Source organism: Gadus morhua, chromosome 7 (assembly GCF_902167405.1).
Source record: "Gadus morhua chromosome 7, gadMor3.0, whole genome shotgun sequence".
NCBI lineage: Eukaryota > Metazoa > Chordata > Actinopteri > Gadiformes > Gadidae > Gadus > Gadus morhua.
The window spans coordinates 1,175,418-1,198,671 of NC_044054.1; positions in this window are offsets into that span (position 1 = coordinate 1,175,418).

A 23,254-nucleotide genomic window follows, 5' to 3' on the forward strand; every position below is an offset into this window, starting at 1 on the left:
CATACTTGACTACTATATAGTATGAATTTTGTAGTACTGCAAAAAATATAGCGCGTCCGAATGCTCAGTACGCATTGTGAAGTACGGAAGACGTTTCCGAATGCGTGCTACCGCCAAAGTAAACCACTGAGTTCACTACGCTATCCCACAATGCAACCGGAGTCTGGTAACGAACGAAGAAGAAATGGCTGACCCGACACCAACAGAAAGACGTCGTAGAAAGCGGCGAAAAAAAGAGTAAAATAGTAAAGTAAGTAATTAAGTAAAAAGAGACTTTTTTAATTTAATAGCAACGATGACAAGACGGAAAACAGGTAACTTATCAAGGTAATTTTGCCGGCATCCGAGGGGAGATACGTCATCTCCAAACATCCGGTGGAGTTTCGGCGATGTTCGGAAGCGTTCGGAGGCGTTCTACGCATAGCTGTATGCTGACCGTACTACACTGTCAAGTGTAGTACCGTCAAGTAGACGCTGAACAGAAATAGTATGTACTAAGTATTCGGATGCACCTGCCAGTTCACGTTGTGGTCATTGCGCAGATGCGCACGGTGATTGCAACTAGCCCTCTGTTTTTGGTTGGGCAACCCCGTTTACTGGCTATTTTTTTTCAACTTGAGCAGTGAACTTCGTTTTCAACTCGTGGTCTTCTCTTCACTCGCGCAGCGACGACGGATCCGACTATTTTTGGACATCTTTTCATCGTTAGCATCAACTCCGGGACAGCGGACACCTGCTTTTTCGCCGACATTTTCGCAGACAAACTTTCGACACATTACCCAGCCGACGAGCAGTTTTATTGTCTACTTGAGGTAATGTTGCTCGGTTGTGCTTTACCTTGCATGTAGTAGGCCTATGATAGTGTTAGCAACTGCTGCTAGGTTGCAAGCTATATTAAAAACTTTAGTTATTCGAAAGGAAACGCAATTTTAATAACTGCATGCCTTGTTAACTAACCAAGGATGAGTTTTTTATGTGTTAAATTCTTTACTAAGTCACAGTTACCAGCGTAAACGTTCGTATTTTTTCGAGGTTTTTTTAGCGCCTAAAATCAAGTCTTCAGCTCTACGTCTTTTGGGCATGTTTTCGTCAAAGTCGGGTTGTATTAGCCTAGCAATCGATCCGTTTTTGTGGCGTTTTTACCCTACACCAGTTTTGCCAGGAACATATAATGTGGAAATGTAAATTGTGTGTTTTTTCTAGTAACTTAAAAATACAGTTACTGAGACATTACAGACTTTACCATGGTCAGTATTCAACAGTTTCACCTTTACCATGCCTCTACAACAGCTGCATGTGTACATTTAGTACTTTTAATTCATTAAAGGTACATTTGTCAAGAATACATGCAGGGAAAAGAAAGGTTGATGGTGACACCACTGGTTTGATTGTAAAAAGGGCATTTCATTGCCCTGTTTGTGATTTTGAACAGCCATTTGCTGAGAGAGAAATGTTTATACATCTTCGGGGGCATTTAAGAAAAAAAGAAACCGTTCCCTGTCCATTCGGTGCCTGCACGTTTAAAACAAATGTGTACTCCACGTTCAATGCACACAGATGCAGAGAACATCAAAATACTCGTGACTATGATGACATTATAGTGCAAAATGATGTAAATGTCTCCCAGGATAGTGACATTGAACAGGATCCAGGTGAACTGACAGATGAAAATGAAACTACCCCTGTAGCAGGAGGTAGCCATGAGAAGTTAGCAGAGAAGTTACAATTCAATCTGGCTGCCTTTTTTCTTAAAAATGCATACTGTTCTCCATGTGTCACAGAGGGCAACACAGGAAATCATTGAACATGTTGATCAGTTGTTTTTACTGTCAGAACCTGTTGTCAGGGATTCTGTAATAAAAATAATGGAAAAAAATCATTGCCCCTTTACTGAAACACTTGTGACTGAGATAGTCCAGGCAGTGTCTGAGAGTAATGTTTTGCATAAGTCAGTTACAGCTGAAGGACCCCTTTCAACTGCCAAAAGGAGGAAAACATATGATGAAGAAAAGTTTCCACTTATTAGGCCTGTCGAATACCTGATTGAGTCGTCACAGCATACCTTTATGTATGTACCTATTCTCAGTACTTTGCAACAGTTGTTAAAAAAAACTGATGTATTTGAGAAAGTCAAAGAAACCCCTTCTAAGTTGCCTGGACAGTATTTGTCACACTGTGATGGCTCCTACTGCCAGGAAAATGCGCTTCTCTCAGATGGGGGTCAGAAATTCTCATTAATCTTTATGTTGATGATTTTGAAATCGCAAACCCCCTAGGAACATCACGAAAAATACACAAAGTATGCTCAGTTTATTGGACATTAGGTAACCTGCCAGCAAAGTACCGTTCAGCTCTCCATTCAATTTAACTTGCCCTTTTGTGCAATTCTAATGATGTACGGGAATTTGGATTTTCAAAAGTCTTTGCACCCCTCTTAAAGGACCTAAGAACTCTTGAAGAGGTGGGCGTCTATATTGAGGCCTTTGGTGACTGTGTCAAAGGAACAGTCTTCTCAGTTGCAGCTGATAACCTTGCTGCCCATGCGCTAGCTGGCTTCAATGAGAGTTTCAGGTCGACATATTTCTGTTGATTTTGTCTTACTACTCAGACTGAAATGCAAGTATCTGATGCAGTCACTGGTGTTAACCTGAGAACCAAAGATCTGCATGACAGCCTTGTTCAAGAAATTCAGAAAGGTGACGCTGAACAGTGTTATGGGGTAAAACGCAGTTGTGTTCTCTCTGACCATCTCAAATATTTCCATCCTCTCACAGGATTTCTACCTGATGTCCTGCATGACCTGTTTGAAGGTGTGGTTCCTGTTGAGTTGGCACATTGTTTGAGAAGCATGATTGCAAAAAAAAATTTCACTTTGGAGGAGCTGAATAGCGCAATATTGTTTTTTCCCTATCAACATTCTGATAAGGTTGACCGCCCTCACCTAATTCCTCAAACTTTTGTCAGTCGAGGAACAATTGGTGGGAATGGACATGAGAATCACACTCTCCTCAGGCTTCTTCCTCTTCTCATTGGCTCCAGAGTCCCAGAAGGAGACAAATTCTGCGAGGTCCTAATGGACTTAAAAGATATTGTGGAACTGGCTGTGTCGCATAGCTTTACTGACGAAACTATTCAGTACATGGCTTGCAAGATTTTAGATCACAGGCAGTTGCTACAAGAAGTCTTGCCCAGTTTAAGATTAAGACCAAAGCACCATTTTATTGAGCATTATCCACATCTCATAAAATGTTTTGGTCCACTGGTGCATCTCTGGACAATGAGATTTGAGGGAAAGCACAAAATCTTCAAGAAAATTATTCGTGACACTAATAACTACAAAAATGTGTTAAAAACTTTAGCAGAGAGGCACCAGAGCATGATGGCTTTCTATTTGTCTTCACCACGTTTTTTTAAGCCTTCAGTACAAACTTCAAAAGTTGAGTCAGTCTATGTCGATTCATTGCCTGTCGATACACATGTGTTAATATCCAGCATGACGGACAGCAGCAGTGTTTATCGCACAAAACAGGTAACCATTGAGGGCACAACCTTTGTGACTGGCATGTTTGTTTGCACCGGACACATGCTGCCTTGCCTGAGTTTAAGGAGATCAGAAGCATATTCCTAATCCAGAATGATATCTTCTTTTTACTGAAAGACTATGACACCGAATACACTGAGCATCTGCACACGTATCATCTAAAAGATCACACAAGCAAGGGCCATACAGTGAAATCTTTGTTCCAGTTGGCTGACCAAATGCCACAGTTTGCCTACAAAGTCTATGGCAAGCTATTTATAATAACTAAACATTTTATTACAGTCACAGAGTGAGAGCCACATCACCCCAGAGGACATCCTCCTCTTCCCCCTGGGACCTAAGGGAGATCTCAGACCCTTTCTATTTATTTTTATCTATTAACTCTATTCCAACTCTATTCCAGCTCTATTCCATCACCTTGACACCCAGGACAACACATTGTAAGGTAATGTCAGTTTACACGTTTGCTTTTCTCACACACAATGATCGGTTCTCAATATGTAAACCAGTACCAGTGAAATAAATCGTTTGCCATTATGTGAAGATAAAATCGAATCAGTCTCTAGTCTGTAAATTTGAGGTAAAAAATGCAGTTCGTTTTTAAGCTTTGCGCAGGACTGTAATGCTACCTTTGCTCAGTCTACAAGTAACAAAATGTAATGCGTTGTCCATGTAGGCAGCTTATAAAAACAAAGAGCAAGGGAATACAGTTGTTTTTTGTGTTTTTTGTTACAGGTTCCTCTTACACAGTGTAAATGGAAGATTCTGACATCCTCAAACTAAGGGTCGTCCTTGACGATGTCAATGCTGAGAGGCTGATTTTGCGCCCTCGTCCTGAGACTATAAATGCCCTCATAACTGAGGTGAAAAACAAACTGAACCTGTCGTATGAATTCCGGCTTCAGTTTCAAGATCCAGAATTTGACAATGCTTTATGCAATTTAGTTAACATAGAGGACCTGCCATCCAAGGCAACTATTCAAGTAGTAAGACTCATTGAGGCAGATTTGTCCTCTACGAGCACGGATGATACCGTGTTACTGTCTGACAATACTGTTTCACCTGAGCGTCTTTGCCGGTGGCCAGAAGTCTTCATTGTTCCAACATTCTCATATGAGGTGGAGAATTGTCTGAGAGAGGGCAACTCTGTACTTGAGAGAGAAGGGAGAGGTCTCCGATTGACCAGAGATCAAAAACACAACCTACTTGATGTCATGTCTGCTGAAATCTACAAGCACAAAGCTTATCCTAGTACATTGCAGATTGGCAAGGCTGCAGAGGCTTTAGTCAGGAAACACCCCTGCCTCAAAGAACATGGTTCCAGAACTGGATGTGAGGGTTGGAAAAACAGCCTTCGCTTTAAGATGGGCAACTACAGGATCAAACTTTGCAGAGCTGGTATAAAAGATGTGGCTGTGAATGGAGGCAAGCGTAGCAGGACCAATCCAGATGGCACAGCTTCCAGGACAAACATCAAAAGACCAAGAAGAGAAGTGAACTTCCTTACCAATTATCCCTCTGTTGAAACAACGGACACACTGGAAATGCAGAGGCTTAACATGGTGGAGGAGTTCAAGAAGACCACGGCTGAAAGAGACATGCTTCTTATCAACCAACAAATGCAGCGTACCTTTTCACTAAGGCGTGAAGAAATTGTCGATTCTGCTCCTCCGATTGATGAACTAAGGGATAGATGGCCTGCACTTTTTTGTGAACCCCAGGTGAGTAGAAAACAAAAGAATCACTTAAAAAGCTGACAAGACACGTGAACACAATTATCATTGCAACAAATGTAAACTGAGTCAGGTATTGTATAAAACTTTTACTTTTAAGACAGAAAAATCATTAATAAATCATAAATATCTGATGTTTTAGATATTTCTGTCTTAAAAGTAAAAGTTTTATACAACAATACCTGAATCAGTTTACAGTTGTGATTATTATCATATCAAGGTAATTATAGTAATTGGTGTGTTTGTTTCTCTGTGCAGCTCTACTTGGAATTCCATAGGATCACCAATCAAAATCTGGCATATTCCTTTTTTTCTGAGTTGGATAAATACACATCACAGCTTCTGAAACTGTACAAAAAGAAGACGACTGGAAGATTTGGAGAGAAGCTGCAGCAAGTTGTGACAGCATACGAAGAACAGGTAAACACATTTTCTTTACATAACATTGACCATTTATGTGAACAGCTGACTTGAGCATCAGCTAATGTATCTATGTCTTTGTTCAAAAGGACAAGAACAACATCACTGCAGCCAGAACAGCAGCCCTTGCCGGCCTACCACTGTACCTGAAAGAGGATTCTTCAGACATATTCAAGACTTGCATGGTAATTCTTTATTCTACTGCATGCATCAAAACTTGAAACAGAAACATCACTGAACAGAGTTAATTGAAACTGCCTAATGCGGTGTGCCCAATTGGCTTTGTTTATAGCAGTTCTCTTGCTTAGGTCACCAGCAACAAAAACATAGTCAGGCGCCATTCGAGAAAGATGTTTTCAGTAGACAGCTGTTAGTTCACTTCGGGTCCATATCATTTCTCCCACGCTCCATTGTTCAGACCTCTCGGTCGTATGCGGACACCTCCGCCGGCAGAGCAGCCCGAGGAGTCCGCATACGACCGAGAGGTCAGAACAATGGAGCGTCGGAGAAATGATATGGACCCGAAGTGAACTGACAGCTTTCTGCTGTAACATCGCTTTCTCCTCCATTCGCTTCAATCTGGACAGTAGAGAGTCAGAGCCAAAGTTAATTTCCCCCAATTCATATCCATATTCTCCATGAGCGACATAAACCCTACTACGAGTCTTTAGTTGTTGTGGAATTACCCGAGAGTCTGAGAACCCGTCGCAGTCGACAAGTGGATATTAAATTATCTACACCAGAAAGAATGTTAATTTCGGGCTAGTGGACAACATTAAAGGAAAACCACATCAGTTCACGAAGAGCACCCTAGATACAAAATCAGCAGTGACTAGTTATCACTGTTTATGTCCTTTCACTCTTTAGGTCTGTGTTTTCATCAACCCTTTACGTTCTTCCTAACACATACTAAATACATACTTCTTCACCAGGACGAGTCTGAGGTGTCCCAGGAGGAAGCTGTGGCTTTGGTGGCAGTGGTTGCTGAAGATGAGGGGCTGACAGGAGTTCCTTTTGACCCGCAGCATGTGTCCATCACCCTGGAAGGACAGGTTGTGATGTCTACACGATCATGGACTGACTCACTTGTCGTTTTGTTTGGTCTGATTTATGCTCTACATTTGAGCTATCCCGAAAACCTAAGTGGCTTCTTTGAGTTCATCCAGGTTGTCCTCCTAAATCTTGATGAAGGGAGAAAGCAGCTCAAACCAAAGTTGCAGGCATTGAGAAATGAGCTGGAGTAAATGATCAAGATCTTTGTGTGTGTGTGTGTGTGTGTGTGTGTGTGTGTGTGTGTGTGTGTGTGTGTGTGTGTGTGTGTGTGTGTGTGTGTGTGTGTGTGTGTGTGTGTGTGTGTGTGTGTGTGTGGGTGGGATTTGTGTGTGTGTAGGATATGTTCCGGTAGGATATGTTCCTCATTTTAGACGTCCTATCTGTCCTACTGTCACTCAGGATACACTAGTCACTATGGTCATCATTATGATAAAGGCCTCAGCAATATAAAGATAAAGTAGGCCTACTGTGCGGACCTAGATGAGAGCTTTATGTTTCTACATCTTTTGTCGATTTCATATTTTCATTGTGTTTCTGTTTCTGACTAAGTGCCTGTCTGGATTGATGTTTTTAAACTAATGTAAAAGTGTGTTTCACCTACGAACCCATTCAACCTGCCTTCACTCAACCGGCCCTTTGTAAACAGAGCTTTAATGGTCGAAATATTCATGTAATTCTATGTAATTTAGTATTTCACTGTTGAGAATTCCCACAATGACATTCCATGACCGTTGGAATTTACTTTCCGCCACAAACTTGTTCTGCTCCTAGCCCTTTTTACACCTTGATCTTTCTTCTAATCAGTAACTTTGTGTGTGTGTGTGTGTGTGTGTGTGTGTGTGTGTGTGTGTGTGTGTGTGTGTGTGTGTGTGTCATAAAGAAATTGCATGTTTAAAAATAATAAGTAAAGCTGTTTAAATTACTACTTGAAATGGAAATGTTATGAATATTCAACATTCAGCTTAATAAATAATTTAAGTTGGATCAGAGATTGGTGAATTCATTGTGTTAATTTAACTTGATTGGTTTATGGCAATCGGTTTCCTTAAATGAATTGAGTAGACAAAATGTAATTTTAAGTTGTCACAACTAGAATGTAATAAGTTATTTCAGTTGGAAGACAAAGTTGATTATACTTAAGTAAAAAGATTTAGCAATACAAGAGGCATTTCAGTTAGTATTACTTAATTCACATACATTTAATGAACACATGTTATATACGTTGAATGAATTGCTGCATTTAAGTGTAAAAAGCTAATTCTTTACATTTCACTTCAGTAAAGGGAATTAGTAATGCTAACTCATAATACACATGTCACAATAACTCTAGATATAAGAGTTATCTTTACTTACATAAAATAATTGCTGGTACTTAATTTATTTGAGTTAGTAAACTTAAATAGTTCAAGGCCATCGGTTTCCTCAAATAGTTTAAGTTGAACTAACTTGTCAGGTTTTACAGTGTAGATGACCTAGCCGGTATTGTAGTGCTGGCATCCCACCTCAGAAAGTTATGGAGCATGCAGGTGGCCTTTACCACGTTCTCTGCCACTTCTGGAGAGACACACAGCACCCGACGGTACACTCTCCATTGGAATGCCAGCATGCCAAACGCACACTCGACCATTCTGCGCACGTGAGAGAGACGGGTGTTAAACACTTTTTTTTCTCCAGTGTTGTAGCCAGGGTATGGGCGCATGATGTTACGGCGCAAGGGGAAGGCTTTGTCTGCCAGAAACACATGAGGCATCGGGCCAAGATGTTCTGCCCCTGGGAGGATGGAGTCATCCGGGATACCCAATGTGTTCTGCCGTAGGGCAGTACCAAAAGCGGAGGAGGAGAGGGTTCCCCCATCACTGTTTCTTCCATAGGCCCCGATGTCAACAAGCCTGAAACAGTACCTGGCGTCGGCTACAGCCAGAAGGACGATGGAAGAAGTGCCTTTGTGATGGTAATGGAGAGTGCCACTGGAGGGAGGAGCCTCAATGACGACGTGTTCCCCATCCATTGCCCCTAGGCAGTTAGGGAAACCCAGCTGTTGGAATCCAGTGGCTATCTTTCTCCACGCTGCTTTGTCCGGAATAGGCATGTAATCTGGCAGGAGGCAATCTCAAATAGCTGTGCAGACCTGATGAACTATGCCTGCCACCGTGCTGGCACCCATCCTGAAAGCGAAAGCGATGGACCGGAATGAATCGCCAGTTGCCAGATACCTGCCCAAAGAGTGATATTTAGTTTAGTCTGAAACAATTGAGCAAGCACGCATACACCTGTTGATCTTGATTGTAGCCGTTAGCAGTTAGATAGCAGTTTCTATTTCATTTGTAGGCATAATAATGATAGATTCAATTTATATAGCGCTTTTCACACACTCAAAGCGCTTTAAGTAGTAGTAGTAAAATAAGCTACGAGACATGCGTCTGATTTCATAGTCCTTTTTATAAATATATTTGCGGATTTACCTTAAACAAATGAGTCGTTCCTCTGGACTGATGGCTTGCCTCATGTGGGTGTCTTGCCTTATTATTGAAGGCGCAATGATGCGCAACAAGGTTTCAAATTGACTTGTCGAGTCTGAAATACGCACTGAACCGCGCATTATCAAACCGTAGCTCCCGAATCAAACTATGAAACGCCCCGTACTGCTGCCGTCCCCGGTTTATGTCATGCACCCACAAACGGGAAGGTTCATCGTTATCCTCGTCGTTGTCATCTAACGCCAAAACAAGGGCTAATTTTCTCATCCTCGACATTGTAACTGACACTGTAGCGTAGTCAAACCACTTTGATGCGGTAACTGATTTGCAACGTTGGCTCTAGAACATTCTGCTCGAGAATAAACTTGACAAAACCACCCTGTCAGTTTTTTAGTTGGTAAAAAACCACCCGGGTCAGGTGTTTTTCAATATAAAAAAACTGCCTGTATGAACACCCCCTAAGACTGTATCACACAGGGACTCTTCATCTTCTTCTGAAGCAGACCTTCCACGGAGGCGAAGCTCTGGACGAACCATCAGCGCTGATTAGGGACTTAGACATATTCGATCTCTCACGCTTTATGACTCTGTATAACCGTTGCCACTTTACTTAATAAATCCAAGGTCCTCGTGCCGACAGACTTTATTACCTCTCCGTCTCATTTCATCTGGTCCAGTAACTAGACAGACCGTTTTTCCCCTCACATCATCAAGTCCCAACTAATCAGTTTCCACCGCATCTGCTCTCTACCTCATCACGTAGAGGAGGCCACCAGGACCCTTTTCAAGGCCCTTAGACCTCGCGGTGTTGGGCAAAATAACCTGCTGAGTACATCACATGTACATTATAAATATAGCTAACTCCTACCCTAGCCTGATGAGCACATCACATGGCAGTCACCTTACAATATAGTCAACTTTTAACACATTGATGAGCACATCACATGGCAGTCACCTTACAATATAGTCAACTTTTAACACATAGCACACACATGAGAATATAGTCAGGTCAAGGCCGGAGCCAGGGCCCCATTTCTCCTCCAGGCAGACGGTAGACACTCAGACAATGCACCAGTCATCCTCAAGAACGGGAGGGCCACAACAGGAGATACTCTGAAGCTCTCCCCCGTGAGGAGGAACACAAGAAGATACACATGCATATACTAGTGCCTGGGAGCCAAGGTCAAGCAATAACACACAGAACCATACACATCTCAAACGCACACACCTCATCACGAGGAAGATACAGCATAAGACTGTATCACACAGAGACTCTTCACCTTCTTCTGAAGCAGACCTTCCACGGAGGCGAAGCTCTGGATGAACCATCAGCGCTGATTAGGGACTTAGACATATTCGATTTCTCACGCTTTATGACTCTGTATAACCGTTGCCACTTTACTTAATAAATCCAAGGTCCTCGTGCCGACAGACTTTATTACCTCTCCGTCTCATTTCATCTGGTCCAGTAACTAGACAGACCGTTTTTCCCTTCAGCGGCTATTCCAAACGTTTTCTTCTGACTATTAAAGGGGAAGTGACCGCCCTCTTCCAGCCAGGCCGGCCCGTTCTCCCTGAAAAAAAGAACACAGAACAAAAGTTAATTCCATTAATTACTACATTTTCGCGACAGCTAGGCCCCCTCAAGCAAGCTATAAAGCAACATTTTAATTCTGCCATACCTCAAACCGCCCCACTCGCTTCTTTTAAAATACTAATGTCCTACCGCCGTAATAAAAACCTACAGGACATTTTAGTCCATACAACTCCCCACTCTCCCTTACCCCACTCTTCTCACCCTCTCTAACTCTAAACCCTTCAACGTCCTATCACCCCTCTGCCCTCTGGGTTTGAGATGTGAATAGGATATCAGAGATGCCCAGAAAGGCAGGGGAGAATGTAGGGACAGACATCCCACACCTCCTTACATCTGACTCCCCACCCTTTCCCCCCACCACTCTTCTCACTCTCTCTAAACCTAAACCCTTCAACATTTAAAATTTAAAAAGTTTGTTTTTAATCCTAAACCTAACCTTTAGCTTTATTCCCTAAACCCACCCCTAAAACCATTTTGTATTTATTTAGAATGATATTGTTACTGATTTTAAGCACATAAACTGCCCCCACATAGCCACTAGGAAGCAGGATCTAACACACAAATTGCATAACCCTCACATAGCCACTAGGAAGCGGGATCAAACACCATTAAACAGGCGAGGAGGGAGGAACCATTACGTCACGTTGGCCACGCCCACTTGACCCTATAAAAGTCGACAGAGAGATTGGAGGGCAGAACACCGGACTCAAGTTCAGTTCTAACCAGTCTACAGAGCAGTAAGTCAGATAGCAGGCCGGACATTCTAATAGAGATAAAAATGATTTTATATAGAATAGAGATGATGGGTATAACAGTGGTGTTTGTGTGGGTAACGGCACATATTGGAGTGAGAGGGAATGAGGTGGTAGTTAAGGTGGCAAAAGAGGCAACAAAATGTGAAGAAATTGAATTACGCATAAATATCAGCAAGATGGAGGGTAAAAACATAAAGTAGGAGAGGCCAGGGGAACAGGAAGGAGCAGAAGGGAAGAAACCGTAATATCACTGTTAAGATTTGGACATACAGGGCTAAATGCATCGTTTTTTTATGGTTGGAAAACATGACACAGGGAGATGAGATCATTGTGAGGAGCAGGAAACTGTAGATCATGCAATGAACATTTGTAGAAAGTATGAAGTAGAGAGATGACAAATGCAGGATAATTTGGCAGAAATTAAATAAAGATATGAGTTAGAGAATATATTAATGAAAATGTCAGGAGATAGATGCTATAGGCACGTATTTGGATATTTAAAGGAAACAAATTTGATAAAGATTTAAATAAAGCAAATTCTTGCTTCATTTAAAACTAAACAATATTAAATTACCTGATGCTATGCTATGTATGAGGTGCAGGTTATTTTGTAATTGTTTTAACATTTCCTGGGGTTATGCAGTGTATGGAACTATTTTCTTTAGACTTTATCCCTACCACTTATCTAAATCCTAACCTTAACCCTTAGCTTTATTCCCTAACCTTAACCCGAGTGGCTATCCCTACCACTTATCTAAATCCTTAACCTTTAGCCTTATTCCCTAACCTTAACCCGAGTGGCTATCCCTACCACTTATCTAAATCCTAACCTTAACCTTTAGCCTTATTCCTTAACCTTAACCCGAGTGGCTATCCCTACCACTTATCTAAATCCTAACCTTAACCTTTAGCCTTATTCCCTAACCTAAACCCGACTGGCTATCCCGACCCCTAACCTTAATCTTTAGCCTTATGAGGCACCAAATGAGGAGCACTAACAAGAAAATCTTTCCCATCTTAACACCAAACGAACAACGAGAAATCTATCCTATCTTAAAACTAACCGAGGAGCACAAACGAAAAATCTATCCCATCTTAACACCAACCGAACGAGAAATCTATCCTATCTTAAAACTAACCGAGGAGCACTAAGGAAAAATCGCTCCCATCTTAACACCAACCGAAAACAACGAGAAATCTATCCTATCCTAAAACCAACCGAGGAGCACTAAGGGAAAATCTGTCCCATTTTAACACCAACCGAACGAGGAGAATTTTTTTGCGTTTCCACCGTGAAAACATGGTATCTGGTACCTGAAGTGGCTGCTTTTTTTAGTACCGCCTCGCTCTAGGTTCCAAGCGAGCTGAGCCGATGCTAAAAGGTGACGTCGCCTGGAAACTACCTGTACAATCAATATCCTATATTGCAGAATGGGCCCGCACCTTTCGCCCACTGTGTCACTCAGCACAGGGGCCCCACAGGGTTGTGTACTGAGCCCTTTACTCTACTCCTTGTACACACATGACTGTGCCCCATCTCACACTACCAACACCATAGTGAAATTTGAAGATGACACAACTGTGGTGGGTCTGATCACCAAAGGTGATGAGGCCAATTACAGAGAGGAGGTTCAAAGGCTGACAGAGTGGTGCTCAGAGAACAACCTGAGCCTCAACATCAAAAAAACAAAAGAACTGATCATTGATTACAGGAAGAAGCAGGGCACACACACACACACCACTACACATCAACGGGGAGACGGTGGAGAGGGTGTCCAGCTTCAAATTCTTGGGCATACACATCTCAGAGAACTTATCATGGGCAATAAACACAACAGCAATAGTTAAGAAAGCACAGCAGTGGCTATACTTTCTCCACACACTCAGGAAAGTCAATCTCTCACAACAGCACCTAAGGTCCTTCTATCGCTGCTCCATCGAGAGTGTGCTCACCTATGGAATCCTGCCCTGGTACGGTAGCAGTTCTGCTGCAGACAGGAAGTCACTGCAGAGGATTATTAAAACCGCCCAAAACATCATCAACCAACAGCTACCTACCATGGACACCATCTTCAACTCCCGATGCTTGCAGAAGACACACAACGTTATGAAAGACTCATACCACCCTGCCAACTATCTGTTTGAACTGCTGCCCTCAGGGAAACGTTACAGGTCCATCAGAACACGCACCACAAGATTCATAAACAGTTTCTATCCCAAAGCAGTCACCATACTTAACTCTGACTTGAAAATAAATCCACTAGTTCCGACAGTATTAATCCATGACGTCCACATGTAATGCAATGCTCAGCGCTTTACATAATTGTACCACTATTTTAAGGCATACTATTTTCTTTTACTATTTTTTAGGCATACAATGGCACCAAGTTAACGGTATAGTGTGTGACGACATGAATGTAGTGAGTGAACGAAATGTTGAACGTATTTTCTTTATTTATTTATTATTTATTATGTTACCTTTTTAAATGAGACCAGTACGTGAGTGCACTGAATTTCGTTGTACTTCTGTCCAATGACAAATAAATATATCCTATCCTATCCTATACTGAGTAAATCTTTCAAGGTGGAGAGTCTGTACTGTCATGCAGTTTTCTTCGGTTTGAACAAATCATAAGTGTTATTTGACCTTGATATAACTACTGTAGCCGTAAAACTTAGGCTGAATCAATAACAAAGTGTAAATCGTTTAAAACATATTTCAGCAGACACTTGTTAACTCTCTGGCCACTTCTACTCATGTAAACTTCAACCTCCAAAACAATCTTTGTTCCTTTTTTTTTATTTGGATATTTCTGTTTAAAAAAAAAAGGGTATGGCACCTGCTTGTTAATATAATGAAGTTCAGAGTTGTTTTATTTTTTCAGGCCAGAGAGTTAACAAGTGCTAAGAAAGTTACTCCAAAGTTTCTGGAGGTCGGTGAAGACGCACAGCAGCAGTCCCCGTGCTACCGCCAAGAAAGCCGCTCTTTTGAATCAGTGTTATTCGTTCCATTCCTCAGAGTAGACAACAGGATTCAGCCTCGTTTTGTTTTTACTTTTAATTCATTCCTCGGGAGGACTTTCCAGTCAGACTGCGTACTGTGTTCCCGCTAGACAAAGGTTACAATTGTTCTCAAGCCCCGTTACCCAGAGAAGTTGTGTCAGGCAGAGATGAGGAAATGTGCTGTTCATCGCCTAAAGTGTGAGTAAGAGATTTGAGAAAGACAAACAGTACCACAGCAAGGATGCGAAGTTCATTCCTTAAGTCTTTCATTATGTTGACCAACTGTACAAAAGAAAATTTATAAGAATCTATTTGACAACTCAAAAAATATAACTCAATGTGTTATGGTTTGCAAGTGTCAAGAACATTTAAAGTACTATGAAGATTTCTGTGAAGCCATTGCAGTCAGCGGCGAAGGCTGATTTCTGTGAAGCCAGCGGCGAAGGCTGCTGCCCCTAAAGCCAAGAAGGCTTCGGAAGGCTACGGGGATCTGTCAATCATTGGATAAATATTAGTATTACACTTATGGCTATTCATTTCTCCACGGGATTCCCGTTGTAACCTTATTTGTTTTGGGTTATTGAAAGGGCTTTATGAACGGTTCGATTTTGAGCAATTCTATTAACTTATTATATTTTGAGCAATTCTATTAACTCAAATAAGTTAATAATTCTATTAACTTATTTGACCTTTCAGAGGACAGAGGACTTCTACCAGACAGAGGACACGTATTACATTGTCCTGGAGCTGATGGAGGGGGGAGAGCTGTTTAACAGGGTGAAGGCGGGACAAGGCCTGGATGAGGCTGTGGCTAAACTCTACTTCTACCAGATGCTGATGGCAGTGGAGTACCTCCACAGGAATGGCATCATCCACAGAGATCTGAAACCCGAGAATAATCTATTGGCTTCTCAGGCAAAGACCTGTCTCATTAAGGTCACAGATTTCAAGCAGTCCAAGATTCTGGAGGGGGAGAACAGCTCAACGCGACCACGGGGCATGCACCTTACCAATAGACGAGTCCAACACGATACACCTGAAGCTCATTTTAAACCTTTGCACGTGTTTCAAATGTAATCTGGTCACCCAGAGAACGAAGATCACGGCCGACCATCGCAATACGACCGCGGGTGCGACCACCAGTGCATCGCCGAGAACAGCTCAACGGGACCAAGCGTTTCCCTGGCTATGATGTGGAGAGGACCCGCGCCGAGAACAGCTCAATGGGCTCCTGCACTCCTTGCAAGAAACGGGAAAGCAAAGCCAGCATGAACAAGACCTCCAAGTTACTGTCCACCAGTGCCAAAAGGATTCAGAAGGAATTGGCAGACATCACACTGGACCCTCCGCCAAATTGCAGCGCCGGGCCCAAGGGAGACAACATCTATAAGTGGCGCTAAGCGGAGGAAAATAAACTAACCAGGATTCCGCTAGTAGCGGCGAGCGAAGAGGGAAAAGCCCAGCGGTCTTTGTTCAAAAGCATTTCCTTTTTCTTTTCAATGTCAATGTCTTTAAATAAATCTAGTTTACATTACAAACTGAAGCCCCACTCACCAAGTGTGCCTCAGAAGAAAGTAGGATTATTTATTTATTTTCAGCTTTACTGATCGATATCCATGTGATCAATAGCTTTATTCTCCATGTTTGTAAAGGCAAAGACCACTTTATCAAATCCCAATGGGAGCGTCTGGATCCGCTGCTAAACCACCACAGGAAGACAGATGATACGAGACTAAAACACTACTTTGTCCACCTTTCAACTACAAAATACTCCCAAGAAAACACAGATTGTTTTTTGTCTCGGACTCAAACTCACCTTACGGGGCATGCACCTTACCAATAGACGAGGTTGTGTAAACAAACATTAAAAAAAAGGAAAAAAAATCTTGAATACAAACTGAAAAGAAGAACCATTTCTCTTTGAGTCCCGAACCTTCCCCGTACGGCAATAGATTATCATCATGTCCAATGCCAATTTTAGGGAAATCAGAAGATGAATATGCTGACCAATATATTTACGATTTCATAAATCGGACAGAATTTTATTAAAGTTAGTCTTTAACCAAGGGCACCAAGAAACTAACCAGGATTCCCCTAGTAGCGTAAACTTCAACCTCCAAAACAATCTTTGTTCCTTTTTTTATTTGAATATTTCTGTTTAAAAAAAAAAAGGGTATGGCACCTGCTTGTTAAAATAATGAAGTTCAGTGTTTTATTTTTTCAGGCCAGAGAGTTAACAAGTGCTAAGAAAGTTACTCCAAAGTTTCTGGAGGTCGGTGAAGACGCACAGTGGCAGTCCCCGTGCTACCCCAAAGAAAGCCAAGAAAGCTGCTCTTTTGAATCAGTGTTATTCGTTCCATTCCTCAGAGTAGACAACAGGATTCAGCCTCGTTCTGTTTTTACTTTTAATTCATTCCTCGGGAGGACTTTCCAGTCAGACTGCGTACTGTGTTCCCGCTAGACATAGGTTACAATTGTTCTCAAGCCCTGTTACCCAGAGAAGTTGTGTCAGGCAGAGATGAGGAAATGTGCTGTTCATCGCCTAAAGTGTGAGTAAGAGATTTGAGAAAGACAAACAGCGGAAGGAAGCACGGTCAATATCTTTCTGAAGTCAATGTGTCTGCCTTACTACAATCAGTGTATCTGTGCCACTTTAATTGTTCTTTTGATTATTATAAGCTTCTGATGGTGCATCAAGGTCGCCATCAGAAGATGCTGGAAAAGGGAACCCTGGTCCACACCAAGGGCAACGGAGCATCTGGGTCTTTCAAGATCGCGATTAGGTCCCACACGATACACCTGAAGCTCATAGAGCAACGCAAAGATCCACCAATAGTGCAAGAATATGATGTTCCAGTGTTTGCTAAAGATAAAAAAGACCACTTTATTAAATCCCAATGGGACCTGACCACTCAGCAGATCCTGCCCTATATTGACGGGTTTCGACACATCCAGAAAATCTCAAACCATATAAATCGTTTTGTAGCTAAAGTCCCAGTGCTGCAGACGATATTACGGGATTGGACCTACGCTTTCTTGGCTGTTTTTTGGCTTTGAGCTAAAAAAATTAATACAATATATGAAGATTGCCTTTCCACCTTGGAGCTTTTACATTCACGTGAACTTCTAAAAGGATGTATCACTGCTAATATTTTACAGAAGAATTGGAAAGTTTTCCACCGAAATGGAAGGGACTATTCCATGGACAATCTTTTCATTTGTGTTGTTAATTTGTCATTGTGAAGGTAAGACCACGCTGTGAATGACTAAAAACGGTTAGTCTTTTCAGGGCAATGACTGCCCTCTTGCTCTTTCTGGGAGAAATCCCCACTCTCTCCTTTACCTCTCTGGCCAACCGTTGGGCCACAGAGGGCCTCTTCTTCAAGGAGCCAGCACAAATCTATGTAGCGTCTGGATCCGCTGCTAAACCACCACAGGAAGACAGATGATACGAGACTAAAACACTACTTAGTCCACCTTTCAACTACAAAATACTCCCAAGAAAACACAGATTGTTTGTTTGTTTTGGGCCGACCGGGTCCCTGCTGAGCTCCATGGACCACATGGACACTGATGAACTGCTCATCGGGAAGCTCAAATAGCGCGGAAGGAAGCACGGCGAGGGCAACTGGAAGCGCATGCTGCTGGACCACGACTACAACGGCCGCACGGGCGTCATGCTGAAGGACAGCTGGAGGATCCTGAAGAGGGATACCGTGGCCTGACCCGGTCGCCCTACCCCCCCCCCCCCACCCCCAAAGCCATGTATATTGATAATTATTTTTTTTAAACTGTGAGCATATGTTGTAAGAATGCCTTTGTAATACAAAAGGGACCCTTTTTTTTTTTTTTTCAATGTTCATGCGCCAATTGCGCTCAAATGCTACAAGAGGAGTAGCGTTCAAGCGCCATGCGCCAATTGCGCTCAAATGCTACAAGAGGAGTAGCGTTCAAGCGCCACTAGAGGGCCCTCTAAACAGCAGTAGAAAGTTCTGTGCTGCATTTGTATTAAAAAATATTTGACATTTTCTTTGTCAAATATTCCACCAGAATAAACGGCTGGCTGCCAATGGTTCCATCGTGGTCTCAATCACACAACGCAACGAGAGAGTACGCAACCGCTACACGTGCAAGGTTCACAGTGGGCAGCCACAGCCATGAGTTTCACCCTACTCTCGGCCCCTGATGAGCCAACCCACCTACGTAACACCTCCCCCCATCAAAGCGAACCCAGGGGGTTAGCACACATTGTTACATACAAAACATAAACATCAGCTTGATATACCCCCAAAAAAACTATCCTCTTGATAAGGCATCGGCCACAACGTTGTCCACCCCCTTCTTGTGACAAATCACAATGTTGTAGCCTGTACCAGAAGAGCCCACCGCCTCAACCGTTGGTTGCGGCCAAAAAAACAAGAGGATTGTGGTCTGTATAGACCACAACAGGAGAGGCACTGGATCCCACTTAACTGAGAAGAACACACTGGATGCTGCACAACGCCCTCACCCTCCTGTAGCAACACCGCACCAGCGCCAAAACGAATTTACAACCTACCGTCCAAAGGCACGAGCCCCCATGTCAGTGTGCCTTTGAGGCTGCAAAGTCCCTTCTGTGCAGCGCCCCGGTTCTGGCAGCTCCTGACTTTTCGCGTCCCTTTCAGCTGGAGGTTGACGCAAGCGCTGTTTCAGTTTCTGCAGGCGCAGTTTGAAGTTGGAGTGTGAGAGAGGTCCCGGGTTCATATCCCGGACGAGCCCCCATGTCACATAGCATACACTGACTAGGGCTGGCGTGACCTCAGCCCGTCCCGGTAGTAGGAAGGATCCAAAGCAAACACGTTTTCTAAAGTGAATAATAATATTTATTGACTGGAAAGGGAGAACAAAACAGGAACAACAGTAAGACAAACAAGCTGTTAGGCTGTTCCTTAGCTATATGACGAAGCAGTTTTGTTCTTTCGACAGGTAAATCTCATGTTCCATGCTTTGTTAAGCAAGCCTTTTCCTGTTGGATTATGTTTCCCATCTTCTCTCAGAGCTCTGAATATCTATATGACTGCAAAACCTGTTATTACTGATGTACAAGAAGGAAGCGGCCAAGAAGAGCCCCCAAGAAGGCACCCAAGCCCGTGTTGTGTGCCCTATCTTTGCAGCCAATTCCAAAAGATCATGACTGAAAAAAAAATCTGGATTTAGTAAAAACAAAATGAACACTTTGACTGCAGGCAAACACAACGCAGATTCAGCCGGTGAAGGGAAAAACGGTCTGTCTAGTTACTGGACCAGATGAAATGAGACGGAGAGGTAATAAAGTCTGTCGGCACAAGGACCTTGGATTTATTAAGTAAAGTGGCAACGGTTATACAGAGTCATAAGCGTGAGAAATCGAATATGTCTAAGTCCCTAATCAGCGCTGATGGTTCGTCCGGAGCTTCGCCTCCGTGGAAGGTCTGCTTCAGAAGAAGGTGAAGAGTCCCTGTGTGATACAGTTTTATGCTGTATCCTCCTCTCGATGAGGTGTGTGCGTTTGAGGTGTGTGTGGTTCTGTGTGTTTTTGCTTGGCCTTGGCTCCCAGGCCCTGCTGTGTATGCCTCCTAACGGGGAGAGCTCCTCGTGTCTTCGGTGTGATAAATTAAACCGGGGAGTGCCCCCCGAACTGTCTCGTGTGTGATAATTTAATGTGGCTCTCAGGCCCTTGGTATGGGCAGGTAACGGGGGAGAGCTTCAAAGTGTCTCCTGTGTGATAAATTAATGTGGCTCTCCCGTTCTTGAGGATGACTGGTGCATTGTCTGAGTGTCCACCATCTGCCAGCCTGGGAAATGGGGCCTTCGGCTCCGGCCTTGACCTGACTATATTCTCATGTATGTGTTATGTGTTAAAAGTTGACTATATTGTAAGGTGACTGCCATGTGATGTGCTCATTAAGCTAGGGTAGGAGTTAGCTATATTTATAATGTACATGTGATGTACTCAGCAGGTTATTTTGCCCAACACCGGTCACACTTGGATCTATAAATGCCCGTAAAACAAAGAAAGCCTTGTGTCTGTGTACCTAACCCAGAGAACGAAGATCACGGCCGACCATCGCAATATGGACACCAACAAGGCCACTCCTGATTTGAAACCCAGTGCGCAACCATCAAGCCCTGAAGACTTGATGGAAGCCCGTCGAGTGGATGAAGAAGGGAGCAAGGTGCCTGCTCGGGACAAACCTGTGGAGGAAACGACGGGGGCCGACACGAGGAATAATAGATAGATAGATAGACAGTCTTCTCAATTTCATTCACAGAGAATTCATAGGAAAATGAAGGACATAGCTAGACCTACATAGTGGTTATGGCCATAGACACTTTTGTAACGCGTTACTCCCAACACGATAGATAGATAGATAGCCACTTTTGTAATGCGTTACTCCTAACGTCCCAATGTGTCAAAGTAATTTTATAAAATGATAGCCTATATTTTCTATTGTCTAGGTCAGCCTTTCTCAAACTTTTTTCAGCCAGGGCAACTTTCAAAAGTGCATAAAATCTCAAGGCACCCCAGTGTAAAATATGATTTAAAAACGTGACTGCATAGCCTAAACGTAAATGCAAATGTCCTGTTTATTTAGACAGGACAGTAATGAACAGAGCATAATACAACTGTAAATATTAATAATAATAACAACTTCATAGCACCATTAAAAAAACAGGTTTACAAAGTGCTTCACAAAACAATAAATCAGAGACACAAATGCCATAAAACCATAAGAGGTGGACCGCCCAAGCTATACAGCAACACAGGCAATACAAGAACCCAACAAATTGAGACCAGGAGAACTCAAATGAAGTGCAGAGATAGCAGGAATGTTTTTCCATCATAGTGCTTGTTTCCATCCGTGCCATACGCGCACGCACACACACACACACACACTGTATTCAATGACATGTCTGTGGATATTGAATGCCGTGTGTAATTTTATTACACACGGCATTCTTTCGTACATATGTAAGAAAGAATATTTATGTATTCAATATATTCATATATGTCATATATGAAATGTCCAATTTTTTTTAATTTTTTTAATTTTTTTGGCGGCACCCCTGACACAGTCACGGGGCACCCCAGGGTGCCGCGGCACCCACTTTGAGAAAGGCTGGTCTAGATCTATACGTTTTATCACGGTTTTCAAAGACAGACAAATGTAGAACATTAGTCCTTTATAAATATATAGTGGCGATAATAAACAATAAAAACATCCTACTCGTCGTGCTCAAGTTCAACACTCCATCTTCGGAATTTAAGGGTCGACTATTAAAGCATCTTAGAGTACCATATTAAGCACTATATAAATTTAATTTCTATCTATGGGTTAGGGTTAACCCCTGGACTTTTTGGTCTGGCCCATGGAAGCCCCACTGCATATTTGCGGGGGTGCTCCCAGGGGCACGCAAGCCCTCACGCCACATCAAGGCATAGTCCGTGTGAAGGTTGAACAAGTGTCATGTGTGTATAAATTCCGTGGGTGCAGTGTATGCAGATGTAAGTGTATAAATATGTTGTGTGCGTGTGTGTCAGTGTCAGTCTGGCTCTTAGCCAGCGAAATTCAAGTAAAATGAACCGAACTTCAAGTAAAGTGAACCAAACTTCAAGTAAAATTAACCGAACTTCAAGTAAAATTAACCGAACTTCAAGTAAAATGAACCGAACAAGTGTCATGGGGTGTGTGTAGTAGGTCAAGCCTCAGCGTCCACCCTCCTCATTTGCTTCAGCTTTGCCCTTTTGAATGCCCAATACGAACGGCACGGCACAGAAGCCTCGGTGCAGCGACGGATGTAATCGTGGAAGTCCTTCTTGCAGTCTGGCTCCTTCCAGTCAGCCATTCGGAGCTCCTCTTCGCTCCACGCGCGACGGCTGCTGGCTGGTATGGCCCTCGAAAGTGTCCGTGGTTGGACTGGCTGCTCCTCTTCCTGATCGACCTCCTGGACGTCTTCCTGCACCTCTTCTTCCTTCTCCTCAACCTCCTCCTCCCTCTTCCTCTTTGGTGCAATCTGGCCGGTGGACCAGGCCCTGGTGCTTCGTGCTGATGTCTGGGTCCAGCCGAAAAATGGTAGCATTCCGGATCTGAGTAACCTGGAACCCAACCTGAATCCTCATCTTCACCATCTTCGACTGGGGGATCGGCAGTTCAGCCAAGAGGGATTTGAGGTGTTCGTAAACGACATACTCGCCCCTCATCAACATCCCCACGCATGACAGGAACGTGAGGACGATGATCCTCTCTTTATCCGTCATACGCGGGGAGAGCCGCTGTAGGAGCTGCCGCATCCATGGGAAGCCATTTTCCCTGAACACCTCGATGTTCTTCGGGAATGAGAGAGACCTGGCCTCGATCTCCCTACAGACCGCCTCCGTCAAGCCTGCTGCCCAAATCTCGGCACAGGGCTTTTGCCCGGGCCTCAGCACCTCCACAAACCTGTCGTCCTCCCACGAAAGCACTTTCTTCTTTCTGATGTCCCTGAGGGTGTAATGGGGCAGGAACTTCAGGTCGAGCTGGTCCAGGCCTTGGGTCAGCAGGTCCTTAATGTCATGTCCTTTGGCCTTGGCAATTTCCCTTGCCCGACCAAATGCACTGGGGTGGCGGAAGGAGTCCCGTGTGGCAAGGTCCTCTGTCACCTTTTCCACCTCCAAC